At 36.3% G+C, this 25275-nt stretch overlaps 1 protein-coding gene across 7 annotated transcripts in view; it reads right to left on the reverse strand.

Moving 5' to 3' along the window:
• Positions 1–25275, reverse strand: part of NIPBL (NIPBL cohesin loading factor) — a 152875-nt gene that overhangs the window by 123204 nt on the left and 4396 nt on the right. Inside the window, exon 2 of one of the 7 annotated variants that reach the window (XM_037372858.1) lies at positions 21901–22002. The exons of the other annotated variants lie outside the window; for them this stretch is intronic. The gene's annotated coding sequence lies outside the window, so the exon portion shown is untranslated. The remainder of the gene's footprint in view (positions 1–21900; positions 22003–25275) is intronic. 7 annotated transcript variants of the gene reach the window in all.

A 25275-nucleotide genomic window follows, 5' to 3' on the forward strand; every position in this document is an offset into this window, starting at 1 on the left:
AAAAAAAAACCAAAACCCCCGAAGAACTCAAATCCACTAGACTATTTTCCCACAAGCTGTAATTTGATGGAAACACTGATCACCAACAGTTTAGAAAGTAAAATTGCTCATTTTAATAGAGCATTGGTTATACTGGCAAATAACAAAATCAAAAATCAAAAACACTGTAGAAAAAGGTAAACACCTCTGCAACACACATGGTATCTTGGGCTTTAATACAGCAAAGAGCAAACAAAACCAAAAGCACTGTAAAATAAATGCAAAAAACTAATACCAGAAGCACTGGTAAAGATAGAGAATCTCACTTAAGTGTTCAACTAATGATATTGACTCAGTTACAATGATGTGCCTTCCAAAAAAGGAGGACCTCTCAGAAGTTACTTAATTTCACAAATCAAAATGCAAAATGATTTTGTCTCACGCTTCGTGTCAGCTGTTTTCTGCAACTAGAAACTGTGTATGTATTACATAAGTGCAATTTCTCCAGTAATTCTGGTTGGCCATACAATGTATTTAAAAGTTTCAAGGTTATATTACTATCCTTCTGAACACTGAAACAGAAATAGTAACAACCATGAAGAGCCAGGATCTTCATCTACCATTTCTTCTGAGACACAGAACTTTTTAGCTTTTCTGTGTATCTAAAATCTTGTCGTTGAAAACCTCTATGAAATTCATGATAAATCCTTTAATTTTTATTATCTACTTCAGTTCAATTTCCCACTGAAGCACCAACAGATTCAGTGTCTCATGTGATAAAGAATGTCTTATAAGAGGGAAATGAAGTGTCTCCTCAGGTTTGATCCTGACTGACTTATAGTAAGCTTCATCCTACATCTTCCAGGTATCAATTACCTACAGATAACAAAACGCTGAATTCTTCCACCTTCCGAAGAGGTAATCCCCAAGAACCTTGTTCTAAGAGATGCCTATCCTAAAAATTACAGCATTGGCTCCTTCTCTGGGTGTCGGTAGGTAAAGCCATCAGATGTAGTTTAAATGGGTAAAATTCAGATAACTGCATCTGACAGCATTACAAAAAAACCAAGAAAAGTAAAAAAGTCTGTATGTATTAAGTAGCAAAGATAAAAAACTATGCATGATCCTCTGACATTTGTTTTACACACTTCTGGTTTCAGATGGAGTTCTACCTCAGAAAGCCAAATAAATGCTTCAGCTTTGCAAGGGCCAGTATGTGATAGTTCTGTGGTTGTACAGTTTTGCTTTGGGTCTGTTCAGGTTTTTTGTGGTTTTGTGTGGGGTTTTAGGGGGGTTCTGGGGTGGGTTTTTTTGTTGTCTTTTTTTTTTTTTTACGTAACTAGTCAGTAACCCATGATTCAGTTTTAAATGTTAGCTGCAGAGAGTTTCTGAAGAATTACACTGTCAGCTACTAGGCTACTGCTTTGTACTACCTGTACAGATACTAAAAATACATTACCATTTTCTTTTAGCTGTGGGCGTAACTGAATGTTTTAACATTGTTCAGTAACACTCTGCACAATTTATAAGAAACTACAGAACTGACCAGTAACCTCCACAAACAGTAATTTTATGGTTTTCATCTTTGTGAGATTCCTGAGGACTAAAAAAATAGTCAAACTTTTAGACCCTGTAATAATCATTTTCTCATTTGTCCCTCTTAGTTCCTGCAGTTGTTGCAGCAGCTTCTAAAGGTCTGTCCTTCATCTCAATCTGTGTGGACTGGCTTTTATGTTTCCATGTAGAATCTCCCTCAAGAAATGACTCAGTTGATCAATACCTTGAGAATGTTTGGTTTAGTTTGCATAGCCTTCTTTTTAAAATATTTTAGTAACTACAACTGTATTTGAAGTAAGCCAGTAACATAATATGTAAAACCAGTTACTAATACAGTACTTTAAAACAATAATTCAAGTAAACTAGATGTAAACTCACCATCTAAACTTACACGTACTACATGCAAAAGGTATGGCATCATGGATGATAACAGTCTATATTTTTCATTTTGATAATTTAAAAAAAACCCAACCTTTCACTTTGCTTGCATACTATTTTAAGACCATAATGCACAGCCAATGTATTTTACACATCATAAAGTTTACATTAAAGGTGTGTACACAGTTCTAGCTGCCTGATCACAAGTCTAAACCAAGGAAACTAACTCAGCTCAAGATTTTAGAAACTAGGAGGAATGTATGGTGGAGAAAAAAAAAGAATAAACATGATACTTTGACCATAAAATTGAAAGCCATTGCTGATAAAAATTCTCAGTGGATATCCCAGACAGATTAAAAACCAATGACAGTTATACATGTGACCAAAACAGTTTAGAGTATCAGTAAAACATATAACCTACACATATTAATGTGATCCAGAAATCTATTTTTTAAAAAATAAAATGGTAACACTGTTGTAATTTAAATATCCTAAGATAACTAAAGGAAGATTTCAAGAATATAGTGCAGCATTATCATGCTGGAATAGAAACATACTGCTCTATTTCCAATTCTACCTTACATGACCGCTAGATCACATTTAAAGCATGTATGGCACAAATAATAATGACAGTGATGATGAGCATCCACCAATGACTCTTGAAGACTTTGAATGCAAGGGGAGCCACTGTTTGAGAATCCACAGCTTTTTAAGTCATCTGCTCCCTGTCAAAGTCAGCTGTTGTACTTAGGCATTGCACTGTCACACATCTCTCAATCTTCACCTTACAAATGCCACAGAATTCATTCTTGCTCAAGCTCCATGCTGGGAAGTATTTTCAACACTATAAGAACATGAAGGTCTTGGTTTTTGTAATGAACACTACATACAGAGTAGTGTGACAGGCAAGTCAAGGCTGTTTACCTTACAAACTACCCTTTGCTACCAATGAAAACTCAGTCTTCACTTCATAGATGAAACAGAGAATAGCATTTTTATCATTCTAACACTCATTGAAGAATTTAATGCAAAAAACCCCAACCAAACTAACAAAAACCCCTTACTAAGTTGAGTAGAAATCTGTATGTAAAAAAAGTAAGCAGAATAATGGCAATTAATGTCTTAGTAATTTGGGTCAGAAATGTTTCTCCATTATAGACTCAATTTTATCACAGATTAGAAAGGATTTTTTGATTTTTAGAAAGCAAGCATGTGAGAAGTTAGAAAACTGTATTTCAGCTCTGAAAAAATTTCAGGTCAGAGGGGCTGAGAATTCGTTTTGTTTTTAATTGTACCTCTTGGTAACAAAGTAGCCTACAATTGCAATGTTTGCCCTCTGAAAGTGGCGTGTAAATATTGCCAGAATAGTTCAAAACGACTGACATTTAAACCCATGATCTGACAGTTCTGACACAACTTCACAGTCCAAGTACCTTGCTAGGGATGGAAATCAATAAGGCATTATCATCACAAACTCTGGATATGACCCATAAACACTTCCTCTGTTTCTCTCCCTACAGAAAAAGCAAAACAAGCTGTTCCACATGTGGCGTAACCAAGGAGAACCTGTATCACGCATTTCTGTATCCCACATTCATACTAACTTGAACTTCACCATTTAACCCTCATCTATCAGGCTACAGATATACTACAGACATACAACATCCTACTTTTAATTCAGTGCTATGTGGATGCTGGTCAATGCTATAAACTAAAGTTATGACTGATTTTATTCTGAGATAACATGGCACGGTAAGTCTGATTAGAGCTTATACCACATTCAGCCAAGACAGTCTTCCTGAAGCCTGCAATAAGAGATTGTCTTAAAACTTAAAGACTTGCACTCCTTTTCCAGATACAGCTGATACTGGCAGAGAAGATTCAGAATTTGGTACAACTGTATTTCTTACTGCAAGAAATCAAGCTAAGGAATCACACAGCACTCACAGTCTTAAGAAACATTTATTGATGTCACATACAATAGTCAGCAAGTTGAACTATACCAGCAATTTAACTCAAGAATTAGAGGTGACATCAAATCCCTGATTTAAAAGAACAGGGCTTATGACAAAATGCTGTTGCAATTTAGCAAGTCATGAAATGAGGGTGGTATAAGCAACAAGAACCTAGAATATTAAAGTAATATAATCAAAGTCTCATTTAACCCATATCCATTTGTAGCTTTACTCCACTGATACAACTGAATTTGTTTGTATGAACTTCTAAATTTTGCAAACATAGAAGTTTCGGCTAGTTTCACATGACTTTTATAAGCTTTGAGAATGTTAAATGTTTATCTTTCTGTAACAACCAAACTTAAGTTTTTCTTCCAAAGCAGTTTCAAATGATTTCCAACCAATAACAAAACACTTATGGGGGAAAAAAGCACAACAGGATCAGTTAGTACTCTGAAAGTTTTCATGTTTTTTCTACCATCAGCGGCAGAAATTGTGTACTACTGACTACAAGTGGTTCAGACAAAATGAGTAATACTATCTGAAGCTTTCATTACAACAACACTGAGTAAAGAATAATGATACAGCCAAGTATCATGATGCCATTCACTCTATTTACTAAGCTCTTGAGATGGGGGAATTGGAGAAGCATCTTCCACTCCCCAGCTGAGAAGCTTTGACCTTGCTGGGGAATGAAAGGAAGATGAATCGCCAAGTCCTTTCCCATCCTTATAGGACTGCAGTCCAAAGCAGTGATAAAACTCTTGCGTTCTCTGATTTTCATATAATACCAGCTTTGCTGTCATAACCAAGCCATTCTTAGCTCCTAGTATTTGAACTGAACTCATAGCAAAAGAACGGAGCTCCAAATTGGGTTAGAAGGACCATGTTTCCTTTTTATGGCTATCAATTCATTTTGCTGTATGACTTTGATCTAGTCAAATTCACCTCTTGGTGCCTCAACTTTTCTTCAAATTTGAACAGAAACAGAATAGTACACCTGCTCAAGGCTCTAGGCACTTCTGCACAAGATACACAGGAAAGAGAACACAAAACTGCTCAGCCTCCCTCATCCCTTCCACACACATTTCTAAAAATCTATCAAACAGGGTCATTCACAAAAGCACTCACAAACAAATGTCCCCTCTGAAAAGTCAGGAAGACAGCCTAAAACTATTTTGGACTGCAAATGAAACAGTCAAGCCTACTCCTTTGAAACAAAGAAATACATCTTAGCAACATAAATAGTTTTGGTAAAGAGACTAATGAATACAATATGCATTTAGAAAGTAAGCTTTCCAAAAGAGGTTCTTAACTGTGTTCTTGTGAATCCCGTAGCACAATGCCATTCTTCCATATCAAACAAATAGCTCTTAGAGCAGTATGACTACAGATCAGCAACACCATTTATTGTATTCATTTCAAAAACAAAGTGATATGCCAAGCAAGTTTTGTTTTTTCAGCTGTCCATCTACAACTGCAGCATCAAATCAGGTTCTTCATTTCATACACACCACTTCTTTAGGTCCTGCATTATACTTGCACAAATCCTTCAATGAAAACAGTTCAACATTATAAATGTTTGTTTCATTTCCACCTTAAGATGCCTGGAAACCTTAATCTTATTAGCACCAATGGATTTATGAATGAATAGTAATTCCAGCTGAGCAAAGTGAAGAGGACAAATCCATCTCACCTTCTAGCAGTAGCAATGACTCTACACTCCCAACAGAACCAAAAAGAAGAGAAATTTTAGCTATCAGTGTAATAATATAATGTTCAGAATACACTTTAGAAAGCAATCTGAATAAATTAGACAAAGTTCCTTTTCAAACAGAGGTGCAATCTAAAGCTACCAGGAGCTGAAGCTGTAACAGTAATTTCATGACACTGAATATGGCTAAATACAGTAGTCCTGTAATGTAATTTTCAGGTTCTTTTGCTATTTAGAGTTCTTATCTTTTCATATTAAATACATCAGAAATCATTAAACAATTCATCACACTGTTTGCTTAAGAAATAAGGATTTCCCTGATAATGAGGTCTTGTCCCTTATTTATACCACATAATGAATTTCAAGCACTTAGTAATTTCATCAACGTTTCCTCCTTAACTAGTTAAACGTTTTGCCTTCATCATTCTTAGTGGAAGGTAATTCTAGTATTTCATTATTTTGCATTTTAGAGCTTCGTATCATTTTCCAAACTGGAATTATTCAGAGTCAGCTTATATTGCCTTTTTCTTGCACTGCCTTTGCCTGTAGCTCCTCTCCTTTCCAGATGTGAACCCTTCCAGAATACTTAAGAGAGTTCATTTATACCATCTCTCAGCAACACCCTAAAGATGGAGCTAAAGAACACAAGCAGATTACAAATTTGACAAATTTAACATCACTTCCAAAAAAATCACGGTCACAAGCTCAGAAATGGCACAAGACAGAAGAAAAGCTTGGGAATCATTGCACGAATAGGTGAAATTTTGAGATTACCACATAGTAAACACTCTCAGCTGTATCCCAGAAGCCATGTAAACAAGTTAGTTCAGACTGCTGCACTTTAAGTTACACTGAGCCTCCTCTTAGAAAATCAGTTTTTACGTAAAATAAATTTTCGCAGTCTTCTTACTAACCTCTACGTTTGATACCATCTGTTTATTTTTTTCCTGAGCACAAAGGAATCGTGCACAATGCAATCTCAATGCATACACTCTGACACTTCAGCACCTCTACAGAGACATACCTCTCCTCATAGATTCAAAACCTGCATATTCTTTTAAAAGTCTCATTTTACTGATGACTGACTAGGTATTTTGTAATAATATTAATATACATGGACTTCATGCTTCCTCTGTCATAACCAGCTGAAAAGCTGTCTGCTTACAACAGAAATTCTAGTAATGAATCTCAAAATGTATCAACATTTGGCACTTAAATTTCAACCTACTTCTATTTCTGGAGCTCCCAAGGTCATCAAAGTTTTCCCGACAGGTATTCCCATCCTTCCTTGTACTGAAAATAGCTACCAACTTTAAATCCACAAGTGATACAATGAACTTAATTTTTTTACTCATGTCTTTTTTAACAAATCCACTATTTCAAACAGCTAGTAGATCCATCTTTGGAACATGTATTTACTATTAACTATCTTTTAATGTTTAACACTGCTTTACAGTATTTACCTACTTTATTTATCTACAAATTATCCCATCTTTCCTGAGACTGAAAGATTATGGCAACTTTTGGTTTAGAAGGCAGTCACACAGCTGAGGGCTATTCTTTCATCGCTTTTGACAATTGCTTATTTCAGGAATGGATTATTTTATTATTTTCTGATGAATCCACTGAATGAATTTAAGTTTAGTTCTGTACAAAGACTGTGGTCATCAAGATTTCCTCTCCATGTATACTGTCAATATTCTGGCTTAGGGTTCTTCAGGCTACCGTGCATTAGCTGAGCTATGGTAACTGCATGTGACTTCCTGCAGCTTTGCCACTGATTGTGGAAGTGCAAATATGCCTCTGTCAATATATAAAACCATTACACTATCATGATTTGACAATGGAAAATCAGCCCTAGAAAACATACTTTATACATCAGGAAACCTTCTATTTCATTTACTTTTGCATTAGCGTGGTAATTTTATCAAAATATGTGTTTCATACTGTAAGTCTGGATTAAAGACACAGAAGCAGGAGTCTGAAACATTCCACTGTTTTCATATATTTTTAATTTAGACCATCCATAATATAAATTAATTTAAATGGCTTACTGTACTGTGTATGTAAAAACTGAGGCAAGAAGTAGCATAATCAGTTGACAAAAATTAGTCCCACGACTAAATTAATACATAAGCTAACAGGAAGAGTAAACAGAAATGAATATACAAAACATAAATGCAGGACAACCTGTGAATCAGAGATGCTTAATGAAAGTCGTAGCACTAAAGGTGCTGACATAAAGCGCAGGATAAAGTTCCATGTAACAGCTGAACTGTTTCAGTGGCTTACTGCCACTAAAAGCTAGTGCTCTCTAATTCATTATTCATTTCAACGAGAAAGGGCAATATAGTACACGAATAGGAGGGTAAGAATGAGATGACCTGATCTTATCCTGAAAGGGGGTACTCAAGAAGAAATCTATATTTTAAATTTCTCATGCAATTAAGAGCTGGATTGAGAAACAGGAGAAAGGCACTAATCATTTCTTTATCTCCCTTGGCCTCCATCTGTGTATTTTCAACCACTAAAGCAAAACAAGATCTTCCTCCTTTCCTACTACTGTTGCTACTGGCAACTCTTCAAAAAACAGTATTTTACAAAAATCTTCCGTCAAATTCAATTATTCTAAGTCTTACTGTTTTCCTTTTCTCTCAGTTCTATTCATTAGCCAGGTTTCCTTCCACACTGTCCCCATCGCTTCACACAAAGATCAAGAGAAACTATTACCACAGAAACTCTAAGAAAAACCAGGATTAATCTGCTCCTTTTGCTCCCTCAGGTGAGGAGACCAACACTGTAGTGTAACAACACAAGTATTAGTAGGAACAGTGGTGAGAAAGTGATGTCATCTTTGAGAGCACAGATGTGCTGAATTCTTCTGTCCAGTCCACCAGTATTTCCAAATTCTTAAATATTATACAGTAATCATTTAAACCTGAGATGCGTACCTGACCCCAGAGACATACAGGCAAGAAGGTACAAAGGGAGATTAAAAAAAAAAGGGGCGGGGGGGGTGGGGGGATAGTGGGGAAAAGGGAAAGGTCTTAGGAACTTGATCTTCAATGACAAAAATGAGTCTCTAACGAAAAGGCCTCTCATCTACCTGGTGATCTAAAGCAGCTAATTTCTTGTTTCACCTGTTTTCTACCATCTTATCAAGAGTTGGTCTATATGGGAAATCTGGTCATTTCAAACACTCATACCCCAATGCTCAGTCTACTGTCAAACACCCTACTTGATCCCACACACCTGACAAATGCTTTCAGCTATTCTAGTACAATCTGAGCATTATCTGTACCTCTGGCAGGATAATTACATAGCGATAAACATCAGTATGAGAAAGAGCATGTGCAAGAATGATGTAAAATAAACCGGATTTAAAATAACACCATATACTATATCCACATCAAAATAAAGACATACAACCACTATAACATCCACTATTCAAATGGACTTAGGTCACCGGAGAATTTCTATCATGCTGTTCCACAGAATTCACAAAACTTCACCTTACACTGTTCTGCAGCACAGCAGCCTAACAACACTGGCACACTCTGGCCATTTTCACTGGTACTAACTACTGTAGACAAAAACACCTAAGACTTAACCAAGTTATCAGTACTGCTGACTAGGAAGTCTGCAAAATTATCACAATTTCTATTTCTATACGGTACAAGGATTACCCATGGTGGCCTCTGAAGAACCAAACTTAAACTCCACCTGATGTTTCACTTGCCAACAAACCCTCAGCAGTTCACTGGAAGTAAGTTTTGGTCAACTGAACAGACTGACTGAAAACAGTTCATAGCTGAGGTCTGAAATACCTGTATATATGTAGATAGTTAACCCACTACATAACACTGTATAGACGACATTCATGAATATATAGCATGCTTTGAATTTAATCTTCACTGTCCACTGAAAATGTCTCATTTTGTACAGGTTCCTATTTCAGATATTAAGGGCAAGCCCTTCTCTAACCTGAATTCTATTCAGTTGACAGCCTGAGCACCAACTCCAAATTATGCACCCATTTCTTCAAAGCAGTAACAGCTTCTGGGTGAAACTTCAGGAATATTTTGGCAATGCCTCCAACACAGTCAGGTAATCCTGCTCAAAAAGCTTAATGACCCAAGATGGTTTATGTTTCACAAAAAACAGCATTAGAAAATACTAGAAAACAAGCAGCCTAGGCTTGAGTAGCAACATTTCTCAGAAGTATTTACAGGTCCTGCAGTCTTGTCCACTGGCATGCCAAAAACTAGTAAGCTGTCCAAGTTTTAGAAGGGGGTAGACAAAGGTGCATGTTCAATGTAAGACATGGTGGATAGGACAAGGCATTTGTCCATTAAACTGCAGGTAATTATTTCCAGCCTTTAGCAAAAAAGTCTTACAGTTGAATTCTGTGAACAAGGAATAAGGCTTGTACAATGACATCATCCTTATACCTCTCTCTCCTTTACATCTTTTTGGAAATTTACTTCACAAAATTAAACATATGATCAAATTTATTGAGAACAAGCACTTTCAATTTCCGTAATTTCTTATATGGTTTGGTTTAGTTGCTTTTCCTCCCCTTGATTACAGAAGGATAATTTTGAATGCAACATGTGCAATCTGAAAGCTGTAGTATCAAAATACGAAAAAAATTTGTAGGTTAGGTTGTCCACTGAATAAAGAAAAAAAAAATAAAGAAAACAGTTGGTCTCAGTTTGATGCAGTTACTATACTTTGTGCTAATGTAGGTGTAGAGTAATGAAGCTGGGTTAATTAGCATTGATAATATACAGCTGTGGGCTGGCTTCAGGGGTGGCGGGTTGGCCGATGTAGATAAGGTGCAGGTGTGGCTGGTTCTGTTAAGGGGTTGGGCAGCCAAGGAAGAAGCAGAGAGAAGAGTGTGCCCTGGATGAGGAGAGGCTAAGAGAAGGCAGCAGAGGGACTAGCATGAAGGGTATGCTGTATGTGATGGTAAAAGACCTTGTTGCAGCTGGCTAGCTTGGAGAGGGCTGCGATGTGTAGGCATTTACAGTACTTCTGTTCTACTGTTAAAAAGACACAGCATGGGGAAAAGAGAGGTCATTTAACAAAAGGTGACCACTGGAACTTCATCACTGTCCTATGACAGGAGAAGCACACTTCAGCCTTCTGTATGGGATGTAAGCTGCTGGTGTATTAACCAACCTGCAGAAACTCACTTAAGTCACTGGAAGTTTTGCAATACCTGTGCAAGAGAATGGTTTCTGCATCTGCAACACCTTGGTCACATGGAGAGCTTTGCAGGAGCAAACCAGAAAAGCTTTTTTTTTAAAAAAAGGATAGTATAAATTGGAGAAGCAATAAAATTGGCTCAGGAGAACACTGCTTTAAGAATTGCTTCCAGTACTTCACTGTTACTGAATACACTTTGAATTTTTAACACTATGACATTTTCAGGTGCGGTATTTTTCTCTACTATTTTTTCTTTCTTGAACAGTAAGAATCATAGGCTATGTCAGTTTTTATACTATTCAAAAGCAGATACAGCTCCACTAGAAACAGAGTTCAACTAAGAATACATCCCACATTAGGTAGTGCCCAGCACAAAGGAAAACACCCTTATCTAAAAGCTTTTCACTATTTTTTTCCCCAGTTAATTTTTAAACTTATAACACTTGTTTGTGGTTTTGATCACCCTGAAAAGCAATTTCCTTGCTTAGGTCAGCTAAGAAAGACTTCCTCACTTTTACCAGTTTCAGCCTGCATGTTCCACCACCTGCTGCTTCTGAAAAATTATGAGCAAGCACTGTCAGTCAGTCTTTGGTTGTAGAGAGTCTTTGAGGCTGCCTCCATCAAGTACCACCAAGCATTCTGAAAATCAAGGTATAATTTGTCTAAGATACAACTTATCCAGGAATTCGGTGAGACCTACTAGAGCAAACATCAAACCCAAAGTTAAATTCAAAATACATGGTTAAGGCAAAACTTAACACACTTTTAAAAAATATTAGTTTGTATGTCATTTCCCAAAAACAGTGTATTGCAATTATAGTGGTTAACTTAAAAAAAAATTGCTATCTAAATGTCAGGATTTCTGCCACAATGCAACCAAGGTCTCTCAAGTAGTTGGTGGTAAAAGGCATTTCTTAGCAGTTTAATAACAGTCATGCAATTTCAAAAGTCATTAAGGCACAAGCTGTGAAAACTGTGTATGATACCCGACTAGAAAAAGGGTGCAGAAATACTCTCTGCAGATAAAGTAATGGAAACTTAATTTAGAAGTTGCAAAGCTCTGGGTTTTTTCCTTTCATAATACCATGTTTTACTCACTTGCTCTTCAAGCTAGGAACTTGAAAAGCTAAGAGATTATACTACACGAGTAACTTGAAGTACAGAGATGAGTACTGTGATTACTGTTAATATGAAGGTCTGGTCTTGTACTATCTCAGTGGCTTAATACATTCAGTTGGATAGACAAATCCTTATGAGAGAAAAAAAAAGTAATTTCCAAAACAATGAGATATGTCCTCCATAGTTTCAGAAAACAGACTGAAAGGCAACTGACACGATCAAGAAATAATTAAATATTCTGAAAGGCTATTTTTTAGGAATTGAAAAGGATATTTTTTGTTAAGAGTCACAGCTCAGCTGCTTGCCAGTTGCAGTATTTTTCTGCTTGGTACTCAAATTGTTTTTCAAAGTATACATTTGTCAGTTTTCTTTGTATTTAATTATATATAGACACACTCAGACAGATAACATGAGCAGGACTAACACTATCAAGTCCATCATAAAAACGCTTGCCCAGTAACAGTACCTAAATTAACAACTATTTCAGCTTAGGTAAATTAAGGCTGTAGTTACAGGCATCACCGGATGAGCAAAATGAGGTTTAAGAGAAGAAAAACTAGGAAATTACTAGAGGATTTCAGATTCCATTAGTGTTTTCCTTAGTTAAATTCCTGAATATGACAATGTATTTGGTAACCTGATTTAAAACAAACACACATAAACCACTTTTTCCACCTCAAACACAAAAAAGTGAAGGGGTAATTACATAATCCAGAATGGACTCTTCAGTTAAACATGTAATGACACCCATGCAATAGCACTATCACTGACGTTTAATCTACCTTTTAAAGACTGTCCTTTTCACAGATGTAAATTAAACTGCTTTGTTAAAGAGGGTTCTTACCACAAAAGGTAAATAAAACTTTACGGAGAGGTTTTATTCATCAATTTGCAATAAAAGGATTTTTCCTTACTTTTCCACTTCTGAAGAGTCAGAAGATCATAGCCCTGTATATCAACTGTTTATCTTTACAACTGAACAGTTCTGAATCAACTAGTTTAATAACTTTCAAAACTCCTGCTCCTCCTATTGTGTAGAAAGTATTATTGTTCAGGTAAACAGACTAAACAAATTAACTACATGATAACTTAGAACAGGTTGCGCACTAAGTATAGTCACTCCTAATAAGGTCCCATACTCTGGAAAGAGATGCTAACTTAATTTCACATCATCCACATCAGCTTGTATTAATGGTCTTCATGCTCCCCAAGTACTATACTGTCAATTTTGTGTAACTAAAGTGCCAATTTTATAGTACAAAAAATTAGAATATTCAGCTATGAAGTTACACTTTACTGACTACCATAATTTCGCTAGCTGGCCTTGATATATTCACTGCACATACAGTATTTTTTTAAGCGTAAGCATATTTACACATAGCAATCTTGAAGATGGGAAGCTGTACAACCATGTGACTACTGTCCTGTCATATAAACCTGACATAAAAAGCACAGTAGATAGGGTTATGGGTGAAAACTGAACTATGGCACCTTAACCTTCCACATCTTGTGTTTTCTAAATTCACATCTGGTAAACAAAGAAATTTTCTTTGCTGAAGTAATATTAAAAAAATCCATATTAGCGCCAAGACAACTGAACCTCCTCCAAAAGTCCTAACCGTCTCCTGTAACCTTTTAGTAAACCAGACTATTTAGCAAACTTCAAAATCGTTCATGAGATCAAAGCTGTCTAAGGCTCTCTGAAGTGGACTGTGATAGGATCTAGAAAACAACAGGAAAAACAAGAAGCACATGCATGATCTGGAAGAGATCTTACAGCTACTATCTTCATCATGTACAAAAAGAGAAATCATTTGCTAGCCGGAAGTTGATAAACATTATTCATATTACATTAAAGTACAGGGAGAGACACTGGTGAAAATTCCAATCTCCTCACCATTAATGGCTAGAAAGAAAGGATTTATGTAGATCCTCTCTCCTAGACAGCTGTCCATTAACCTGAATGAGAATTTTTTTTAATTAGAATGTTTCACTGAACACTTGTCATTTGTCAAAGTGGACATAGCTTTGAAAAATGTTTACATTTAAATAGACTTTATTTTAAAGTAACAGCACTAACGTGTTTCAGTTTTACACCATTACAGTATTTCTAGAACAAAACCGCTTCAGTTACATTCTAATTGCAGGTCTAGCACACTGATTTTTTTTCCCCTCAAATATCACTATGTTTCAAAATGTCAATCTATGCATTTTTACTGACATAACTTTTCCAGAAATATGATCAGAGATGTCATACATTGTTTTTATTTTGCTTTGGAGTACAGTGTCATCAAAAGCTATACAACATACAGTACAAAGAGAAAGTTCACACTTGTTCACATTACTGCCAACACTAAATGCAAGTAAGCAAACATGACAACATATTCATATATCCTAACCTGTATTTCCCCAAAAGCTAAGGAAATAAGTGTGTGTGTGGGAGGCAGAGATCCATACAGAGTTATCTGTTGTATTATACTGAAATCTGTAAATTGTTAACATCTTCCAATCAGCCAAAATATTTCTCAGGATCTATTTTAGTAATATACTTTCAAAGTCAGTATTCCTAAATAATTTATAAATATTTTTAATCAAACACTGCCATACTGTAAAATGAATGATGAAATTGCAAGTCAACTAACATGCCCCCTCAGCAATCAAGTTTTCTCCACAAACCTACGCAACCCACTCAAGTCAAAATATGTGTGTTCATATTGTGCAAGGTGAGAAGGGGAATAAAGCCTCTCCATCTTGTTCATGTCACACACTTGCAAGCTCTCATTTGCTAATGTGCTGTAATGCACAAACCAGGGAAAGGCAGTCTCGTTCATACTCCACCCAACCAATCTCTTCTGCCAATGCTCCCAAGTAAAACAGGAAAAGATATTTATTTCCTCCCACTCCCAGAGTGGTCTTTCATTATACGGCTTCTTGACTGGCTTATGAGAGCTAGTGATTAAACAGCCAGTTTCAAGATTGGGGGAAGGTTGGAGGGGAGAGAGATGACCAAGCCTTTATTAATGAAACAGGATTATACTAATAAAAAAAGGAGGATATTTAAACTAACATCAAAGAAATGCAGAAACCTAAGTCTCACTATACAAGCAGCTTGTTTTGGTTTAGTTAAGCCTGTTTCCAGCTTCAGTTACTTAAGTATTCACATGGCCTTTCCAGAAAGTATATTCTAATTATATCACATACACAGGCTCTCACTTACAAAAGCAAGGAGATAATGAGGTTGACAAATTAAAAAATTGCAAAAAAACCCTACATAATAAAAGAAAAAAGTGCTCTTAGAATTACTTCTTCAAAGAAGGTACTGGTAAAGTCTCAGAAAGGATAAATGCACTGCTACTATTTCTCTGTTCTTTAATACATGGCAAATATTTTTTCATTATTCATGTAAATCACACCTTACAATATGAGAAAGCTGGCCATCAGTTAATGATTGAAACTGCAAAAAATTGCATTTTCCCATTTGTGAACTGTTAGTTGCAGATATCATTTTATTGATTAAATAAAAATCCACATGCATCCTATAAAGGCATCTCTAAATTCCAAACTGATACGCTACAACAAAAGCTACAAAAAAAGTGAAGTCTCTGTCTTTAGCCATGGACACAGTTCCAAGTTACCGACTGAACTGCCAAGTTGCCTATGTCATTGGCATATGGAGAAGGCCCAAGAACTGCTCCATGAAGGTTACGTTAGTCTTCACAGGACCATGCCAAGATAATTCATCCTGAGTCATCCCTACCTGTACCCAACCCACAGATGTTCTGCTTATCTTCTGTGTTCTTTATTCTCCAGGCACTTCACTCCAAATGACTACTACCTTTTCCTAAGAATCTAAAACACGCTACTGTGAAAGAGAGGGCTAATTACAGCCCTCAGTTTCTCTGAGGCTTTAATATAAAGCTTTCTACTACAGAATTCAGACAGCATTATTGTCCCTGTTGTTGCTAAGGCAAAAGTGTAGTGTGGCCCATATGCTAAGATACATGAACAACCACAACTGACCATGCAAATAAATTAATAAACTGAAGAACAGATTACTCAGTCATGCTTTATTTTTTAATAGAATTTGCACAATTGCATGCTCAGCACTTTATTTTCATAACTTTTTGAACTGCAACTATTTGCAATGCAGTATTTCTTTTTTCTAGCAAGAGGATGGCTTTCAAAATGCAAGTAAGTTATATTTGAACTGTCCTGAGTTTTACTTATGTTGAAAAAAAACACAAAACCCCCAATGAAACTTATTATCCATGTATATTTCAAGTAATTAAAATCTAGAAATTTTTAAAAAGCCTAAAATAAGTGTGCTATGTATTTCAGGTCACCCATTATGAGAAAAATACAGTTATAGCCGTTTGCCTACCATAACTCACTGATGAATGAAAATGACAATGTACCAAGTAAGACGTAAATCACAGCAATGCTATAAATATGTATTTGTAGGGAAGTACCTTTGAGGGAAAAATAAAACCAATCTTTGCAGTGTTCCCTGAGATGCAGGTGATACACATACACCTTTTAGAGAGGTAACTCCATCTTTCTACTGTGAAACATTAACATTATTCCACAAGTCACAGTCTCATTTTGGAGAAGATCCTTAGTTCTCTGCAGCTTTGCTATTGTAGAAGGAATAGAATCAATTTGGGTTTTTTTCCAAACTTGAAATTGCTTTAGCTTAAAGTAGCCCCAGAGGCTGCCCATCTTTATGGGGATATTCTGGCAATACAGAAGCATTAAAAATGAAGCATGACACCCTTCTAGTTTCATTCACACACCATTTGAACAGAAACCAGAAGCAGCTGAAATGGATCAGGCCTCAGCTACCTTAAGCTCGCATCAATACTGACATAGACACTGAAGCAGCAATAAGGAGTAACTAGTTCTCAGTCTTTCCTCTCTACATTGGATCCTGAGGCACCTATACAGGTAGGGACACTGTCCTTTGCTAGCTATTCATCCAAGTCGTCAACCAACTGAGTTTCTGTCTTGTTTTCCAGTAGTGTAACTGCTAATTTCCCACCAGCCTCTGTGACAGAACATACAACTGAGAGAACACAGCAGCACCAAGGAAAAGATCTGTTCCTGCGGCAACAGGCTGTTTACCTCTGCAAAAAAATAACTTAAAACTCTTCACATTAAACTCACAGGACATGATCCAGGGATACATCTCAATTCATAATCCTTTTTCCTCTGTAACAGTTGCCATGGGACACCATAAATTAGAGCTTGCAGAACCACAAGTGACCTTCCCAGGCCACATGTTTGTCATTATTGTCTGCATGCTTTGGCACACATGATAACATTTATGTCTGAGACACAAATTTATACTGACAGTAGTATTCTGTATAGCACTAAACTGCTATTTCACATAATCCAACATTCATTTACATTTGTGTTTTCCAGGTTCATATTACAAGGAACTTGAGCTCCCCCCACTGTTAATTATTCCTACTGTTTACTCACAGCAAACATCCTCTTGTAAGACACTGGCTGTCAAGTAGGTATTTCTTATTTCTGAAAAATTGGAAAGCAAATTTTCAAACATGACTCTGTGCTTTTCAGTGGACAAGTATCTGAGTTATTAACTAATCATATGTATCAACCTTGTACATAGGTGATTACAAAAAAAATAAATTTCAAGTTATCTTAACATCTACAATAACATACCACTGATGAGTATGTTAGCAAGCTACGTGAGTGTTGAATTCATAAACTACATTCAGAGTTCTGAAAGTTACTGGAAAGAAATGACAAGCAGGAGCCCAGTACTGCATCTTAGCAATCAGCACTCCAGGCCACAACTGACACCCACACCATGCCCCCAAAACAGAAACATCTTTAACTTACAAAGTCATAAAATGCTTAACAATGATTATGACAAAACCCAAATTAATCACAGAACAATAACAAGTAACTATGACAGAACCATTAAAGTTACCGTTGGTTTTAATGGGGTAAATCTCATCTACAAAATTATTATATATTATTTAAAGAAAAACAAAAGTGGTTCTTAAATAGTCTTGTGTGCACCAAGACTGTTTACTACTGTGATCACTGAGTTCAGCAAATAAACATTTTACTGCATTTGAATACCCTAATGTTTCAGGACTAAGCTATTTAAAGTCCAAGTAAAATTCTAACTTATTTCAGGAAGCCATTAAGATGATACCTATCAATTTCAAGTAAAGGCACTTGTGTAAGCCCACTGAAGGCAATCCATTCACAGAAGCATAATATTAAAGCATCACTTGACACAAAACCCTATTAATGTACCTGAATGTAACTTGATTTACAGAATATTTATTCATCATAATCATGCACATGAAACTAAACTAAAATATTCCTATGAAGGTGAATGTCATTTTACTAATAAAACCTCTAAGTTCTGCAGAGAAAATTTAATGCCTTTGGTAAATGATGCTATTTCTATAGGCTAACTTTTAGAACTAAAGTACATCTATCTTCTAATTTTTGTTTGTTTTTTTATTACAAAATAGCATAAGCTCATAAGCCTCATCATAAAACTGATGAGGGTTTTTTTCTCGTTTAAAATAGTTATCTGCTTACATCTACAACATGCTTTATGGTATCTTCTAACTGGATTTCAAAATCATTTGCGATGAGGTATTTCACCTACTTTTAGCATCCTTCCCAAAACACTTGTTCAAATTTACACCTGTAACAGTAATTAGGCGCAGGCAGGAGACTTTCAACAGCTTTGTTTCAGACAAATACTGTTCCCTTCTAATAAAGATCCATGGAGTGTCAGCCACATTTGGGCAAGCTGACAGCCCAGACTCTCAAGCTACTGTGCATCAGCTGACTTTCAATAATTATGCATATATACTTAGTCCATGAAAAATGCAAACCAATTCAACCTTCCTTAGCCAGCAATGAAACAAGGTTAAATTAAATCAAGTTACATGCAGTTGCCACAGGCTACATATACACAATTAAACGTTCACTGTAGCTGAGCATGCAATAACTTCAATTATCAGGACTTAACAAATCATGCTGAATTCTCAGAAGCCCACCTACAGAGCTTTTTATAAGATTTCATTGGCTAATTATTTATCAAGATGTGATTAAGAATTAGCTTAATCCCATGACATCATATGTCCACTTTGAGCCTAGAAAAAGAATTTGTCAGGAATAAACACAAACATTTACAGAAAAAGAGAGAACTCCTATTCTGAAGCCTACTAATTCAACATTATCCTTTAACATGGCACTAAATTAAGGAAGTAGCTTTCATTATTCTTTCTCCAGGTTGCAAGCCAAGATTACAGTGTGATGTGAAAACTGAGAATGTTTACCTTCCAGTATTATGATGGCTTGTTCACGTAATGATATTTACAAAATTGCAGACACAAGAGTTCTTAAATCATGCTATTCTTTATTGCAGTGCCTCAAATATTTTAATATTTTCCATGGTAACAATAAATGATCCATTTCTATAAATAACCTGACTAAACTTCACACCACACTAGACAGAAGCAGTGGGAGTTACTCTGGTGAGTAAAAATGCAGCACTATAGCTCTAAATAAACTTTTGTAATAGTGACCCTAGAGTGCACAGTGTGCTCTGGCAACCCTCTAAGCCATTAGTCACCTGAATTATCACCAGGAAAGTTCACCTAGCTGAAAGTTCAGCTTTTCTTCAGTGTATGTCAGAACTGCCACTGTTTTTGCAGAACCAAGGAGCTCAATACAAACCTAAGTCTGGGCAAGGCCTTTGGAGTAGGAAAGTCCAGTCATACACACGCTTTGAACATGCCTAACACACAAAACTGGTTACTATGCACTGCGTGCTAGCCACCACCTCCAACCCTTCACTCAGAATCTCAGCAGAACAAGGAGTACTTGCTCAGGATGTCAGATACAGAAATTCTAAAATCATCCTCAGCAGCAGGAGGTTCAAACATGCATTTGTCACTATCTGTTAGTCCTTGATTGGCTCCAAGATTTTATGGGGTAGCACGCACTCCCTTCTCTTGTCAAAGGAGTACTACACCGCAATGCAAAGAAAATTAATTACAACGGGCAAAAAGCCTGAAAGAGAGAATAAGATTAGAAAACAAATTTATTTAAACTCTCTTTCAGGAGGTAAAAATCTCTCCAATGTTTTCTATTGACTAAACAATATGGATCCCTTACTCAGCACCACAGACAAAGTTGTGAGTGCCATTATGCATGCTCACACATCTCAAATTTTCGATTGACACTCAAGGGCTGACCTGTTCAATCATAGCATCGCAACAATGAAGTCCCTTTTTCATCTCACTCCAACTCCTTTTCATGATGTAGAAATCAAGTTCAAAATTTTTACCTGCTGCACTGTGACAGTTGTTTTACAACACAATGCTTAAAAAGATACTATAATACATGCATTTCCGTAAGTTAAAATTTGTATGATTAAAAATGCTGAAGATCTGATGTTAAAAAACCCTCTACAACAACAGAATGCTCAACACAGAAAAGCTGACATCACCAAACTACTCAAGCATTACTTCTTCTGTGTATCAACACAAATCTTTCTAGACTTCTATCAGGAAATCCCACACACCCCTTGGCTGAAAGATCACATTTGCAAAGTCAATCAGAAGTTAATAAATGCCCCTTACACTCAAGAATTCTGATGCAGTCCTTGGATTACATAACTGTGTAACACCCCCCTCCCAGCCCCAGGCCCAGTCTTCATTCAGCTTACAGGAGGAATCTGCTCTGGAAATGAATCAGAGGCTATTCATAAGGCTGCAAGGTCTGTTGTAGACACGACTCTCCAACTTCAAGTAAAAATGAAAGACAAGTATGAAGGCAAACAGGCTGCAGATCAGATAGGAGGAAACAGAAAATTTTCACTCTTGAGAATTTCATTCTATTTCTATTACTAAGGGTAAATATTTCTGTGTTCCTTTCTTCCTGCACACTCTGAAGCCTAACGTGACGAAGCACTGATTAGTCATATTTGTAACCAAAATTAATAAAATCCATTCTAATATTATCACACGTTATGATACAAAAAAATTCAAGTTAATTTAATCTTACAGTTGCTCCAGTTAAGACTTCCAAAGTTATGAATACTAACTTCTGCATCTCAGTTCCCAACTTGCATATTACATACTCTCCTCAAAAACATTTTAAAAATAAGTATTTGTGAAGGATTCCAGAAAAACTCCTGAGGAAATTAAGAAATCTATCTCTGGAACAGGGCTTAAAGATGTGAAGTGATTAAGGTAAAGGACTACACACTGAACACCAAAGAGAAATCAAAATATTTAATCATAAGACAGGACTGGAAGCAATCTCAGGAGCCTATCCTTTTCCCCAAGGCAGAATCAACAATATCTAAGGCCAATCCTAGGAAACATTAATATAACCTGTTCTTTTTTTTTTTTTTTTTTTTAAACAAAAACCAAAAAAACAAAACCAACTCCACTCATTCCACACAGTTAGTAAAACAGGCATTCTGTTCTAAGGAAAAAACTGACAACAAACTTAAGGACTACCACAATACAGTCACAAAGATGCCAAATGCAGACTACACAAGTAATCTAACTACGGAACTCCCTATCATTTGCTCTTGTAAGAATTACTTGACATTTCTGAGCCTTTTTTTTAATCCTACTGAGCTGGGGGTAAGACAATTCAAACCACGAATTCTTGTGTGTGAAATAATGCTTCTTTGCCCAGCCAATCCTTGTTTTGTACTACAGACTTCTCAAGCAATTTTCTCTTCTTCCCCTCTCTGGCCTTTATCAGTACATACTACCCACCCATTCCCATCCCTGAACTGCTTCCCTTGACTGTAAACCCAATTCCAAAGTACTCTTCTGTTTTGGCTTTTTGCTAAGGCTGTTGCACAGCTCCTGTGTATCCTTACTAAGGACACCTGTATCTGCCCCACCAGCCCCTTTATACAGGCCTCACAGTTCAGTCATTACTTCCTTAGGAACTCCAAGCTCCTACCTTCCTCCCAATTCCTACCCTTCAAATTCCCATTCCCTTTCCGTCCCGTGTAAGTCTGCTCCAGTCCACCACTCTTCTCCGCGTATTCACCTTGTCGACCACCTGCAACAACAGTTGTCTTCTCAACATTCAAATGAATCAGCACTGTGCATAAGCCAAGAATGGACACCAGAAAACTAAAAGCCTGCATCACATCTCACTGCTTAGAACTGTACTTATTAGGAAAGTCCTGTTGTACACAAAGTTTTTCAACATTAGTGCCTACAATCAGAGAAAGTCAGCTACTTTTTCAGGCACTAATAACTTGCCCAATTTTTGGACAGGTTTTTGAATGTCAACAAGATGCACATCCCTAATGCAAAAAGTGATCTCACTCTCAAATTTAAATTCCTTTCCCAAAGAATGGGGGTGCTCCAATTACTTGGAAAAGAAGGTCAGAAATAATTTTTAAACTTTTTCTCTAGCATGACACTTATGAGCCAGTGAACTATTTTAGCTTTAAACTTTATTGAAAGAATTAGTTAATAAAGGGCAGTCACTCAGTATGGAAGATTTTGGCCTAAATGACTGAAGTTTAGTGAAGTCAGAAGTAAAATCACTGTGTTTAAACGGTGTCAGGAAACCAAGAAGAGTCACTGCTAATCACATCTATACAGAACAAACAAGAAGCAACAAGCATTCTTAAAGTCAGCTAGTAACTTTGTTAAACTCTGTTTCAATTCCCCGTAACTGCCAAATTTTAACAGGACACACTGAAATTTTTCTGTTACAGGTTATGCCTCAACATGAGTTTTGAAGGAAACTTCCAGGAAGAACAAATCATCACCGAGCATGCTAGTAGAAGAAAATCCATTTCCCAGCACACAGGAAAGAAAGAAAAAGAAAAAAAAAAAACCAAAAAAAAGAAAACATCCCCCTACCAGCATCCATGTAGTAAAAAGCTCCTTAATTTGAACTAGAAATTTAACAATTGCATCATCAGCCAGATTTTTAATTTTCCTTTAGGGAAAGAAAAAAAGAAGAAAGAAGAAAGAAAAAAATCAAAGTTAAACCAATTTTAGATCTCTACAAAGTACACCCCATAAGCCCTCACCAGAGTCTTGTTGGAGTATTACCAAAATTTTCGCAGCTTTTAGACTCCAAAAAGCAGGTTCCAGATTACTTTTTCTACAGGAGCCAAGGCAGCTGCTGTACATCGCATGTGATGAGGGCCCTCTAAATTTTCCCTCCATCCTTAATACCCAGCAAGCATATCCAAAGAAAATGAGAACGCAACATACCTGAATATATATATATATATATATTCTGAATATACCTGAAAATAACATGCAAGAAACCAAGAGTCTCTACTAAGACCTAAGACCTGGAAACAAAATTTCAGAGATAGAAGTATTTGTAACCTCATCCTTTCTAAGTATCTGATCAACACAGATGAGAGACTGTTAGCTCAGACAGGAGAGGGGTTGCGCTATCACAGACACATGTTTACATTCAAGGAGCTTGATAAATTACATTATATTAAAAATACAAATGAAAGAAAAAAGGTTAACATTACAAAACCAAGCATTAAAGTGTTAAGGAATGTCAGAATTATGGTTGCTTACACCTACAATTTAGCCCCTTGTGCGTTATACGGGTTATTCATTAAGTGATCATATAATGTTTTTTGTTATTTACAGGAACTCTGCCTCATATATAGCACATGATACATATGTCATGAAACAAACAGTTACAGAGTAGAAGAGGTGTCTTCTATGGGACACTATACTTTTTTACCAAGGAATTTGAATAAAATGTACTTGATAATTCCAGCTGATTAAAAACAGTTTCCTGTCCAAGAGATCTTTTGCTGGAAATTGCCATTTATAAAGATCAACTCTTCTTAAAAAAAAAACAAAAAAAAAAAACGGAAAAAAACCTTTAAAACCCCCTCCAACTTATTTTCACAGAAAACTTCCATCACAAGTAAACACAGAAAGAAAAAAAAAAAGGAAAAAGGAAAAGACTGAGCACTGCTTTTCCACCTGCTCCATAATAAACACTGCCTCTAGGCCATGCCTTGAAGATGGGACATAAAAAGCCCTATGGGAAGAAAAAATCTCAAGAACTTCTCTGCCCAATATAGATTAGGCATTTGGACCTGGACTTCTGACACCTCAAAAGCAATTGTCTGGCTAGGAATGCACTTATGACACCTGTGAACCATCTTGCTTTCCTAACAGAGCCACAGAGCAGCTGGACAACAGACTGACATTGCAATGAAATGGTCTGACCACTAGGCTGCAGAGGATTCCATTCAACCAGTTCACTTGTGGGAATTTGAGTTATTATCTAGTTGTTATCTCTATTCTTCCCAATAAAGAGATTTTGGGTTCTTCACAATACAGAGGGTGATTCTTTTCTATTTTTCAGGACAGGAAATCTGTTCCAGCTGTTGGCGTGATCAAGACAATTGAAACTTTAATAGATGTTTAAGGCCATCAGTGAAAATCCATTCTATACCTCCTAGGGATCCATCATGAGAAAATACGAGCCTGATATGTTGAAATGCACTGCACTCACAACTGCAAAAAAACTCAAACTTACTGTGATGTAAAGTAACTAAAAATCTGAAGAATAAAGCATGTCAAATTACTCAAAATTTATAAGCACTTTTAAAATTTACTATTTTCCTTCAGTTTCAGTCTTCCATCTGTAAAATGGAAAAAATCTTTTACAAATGTACCAAAAAAATAATTCTCTAATGTTTGTGAAGCATGGCTATTTATTTTGAGACATTTTTTTTTTTTTGAGACAGTTATTATTTTTGAGACAATTCCTTGAGACAAATTAACAGGTGAAAACACTTCACCAGGAAAGATTTGGGTATTTACAGCAGGTAATGAGGCAGCAGGTTGCACACTGAATGACAAAGAAAAACAAATATATAAACTGGGTTATAACAGTATACCAGTCAACTGGCATTTCCCATGTATGAGGCACTGACCTGAGGCTGCAAGGGTAAAGTGGAATACAATAATGTAGTTAAAGGCCCAGTGCATGGAGAAGGGGGCTAGGTTATGTTTGCTTCTGTAGTCTTTGTCTGCTGTTTCCTTCTCCAAGTTCCTTACTTTGCAACCTAGCGTTTTTGACATTGTTCATCTAAAATGCATTGCATGTCTACATATACACACTGGTACAAAACACAAAGTGCTCCAAATCAAACCACAGTATCAAAGTAATCAAAGTAATATGAAAAATTAAAATATCTACCCATATAGAGAATTTTGATCTCCAATTGGAAAAGCACTTTAAACCAACAGATACAAATACTAAAGGCCATAAAAATGAATGTTTCTAAATTTTTTCTGACTTTAGCATGAAAAATGGCCTTCT

Source organism: Falco rusticolus, chromosome Z (assembly GCF_015220075.1).
Source record: "Falco rusticolus isolate bFalRus1 chromosome Z, bFalRus1.pri, whole genome shotgun sequence".
In the NCBI taxonomy this organism is placed as follows: domain Eukaryota; kingdom Metazoa; phylum Chordata; class Aves; order Falconiformes; family Falconidae; genus Falco; species Falco rusticolus.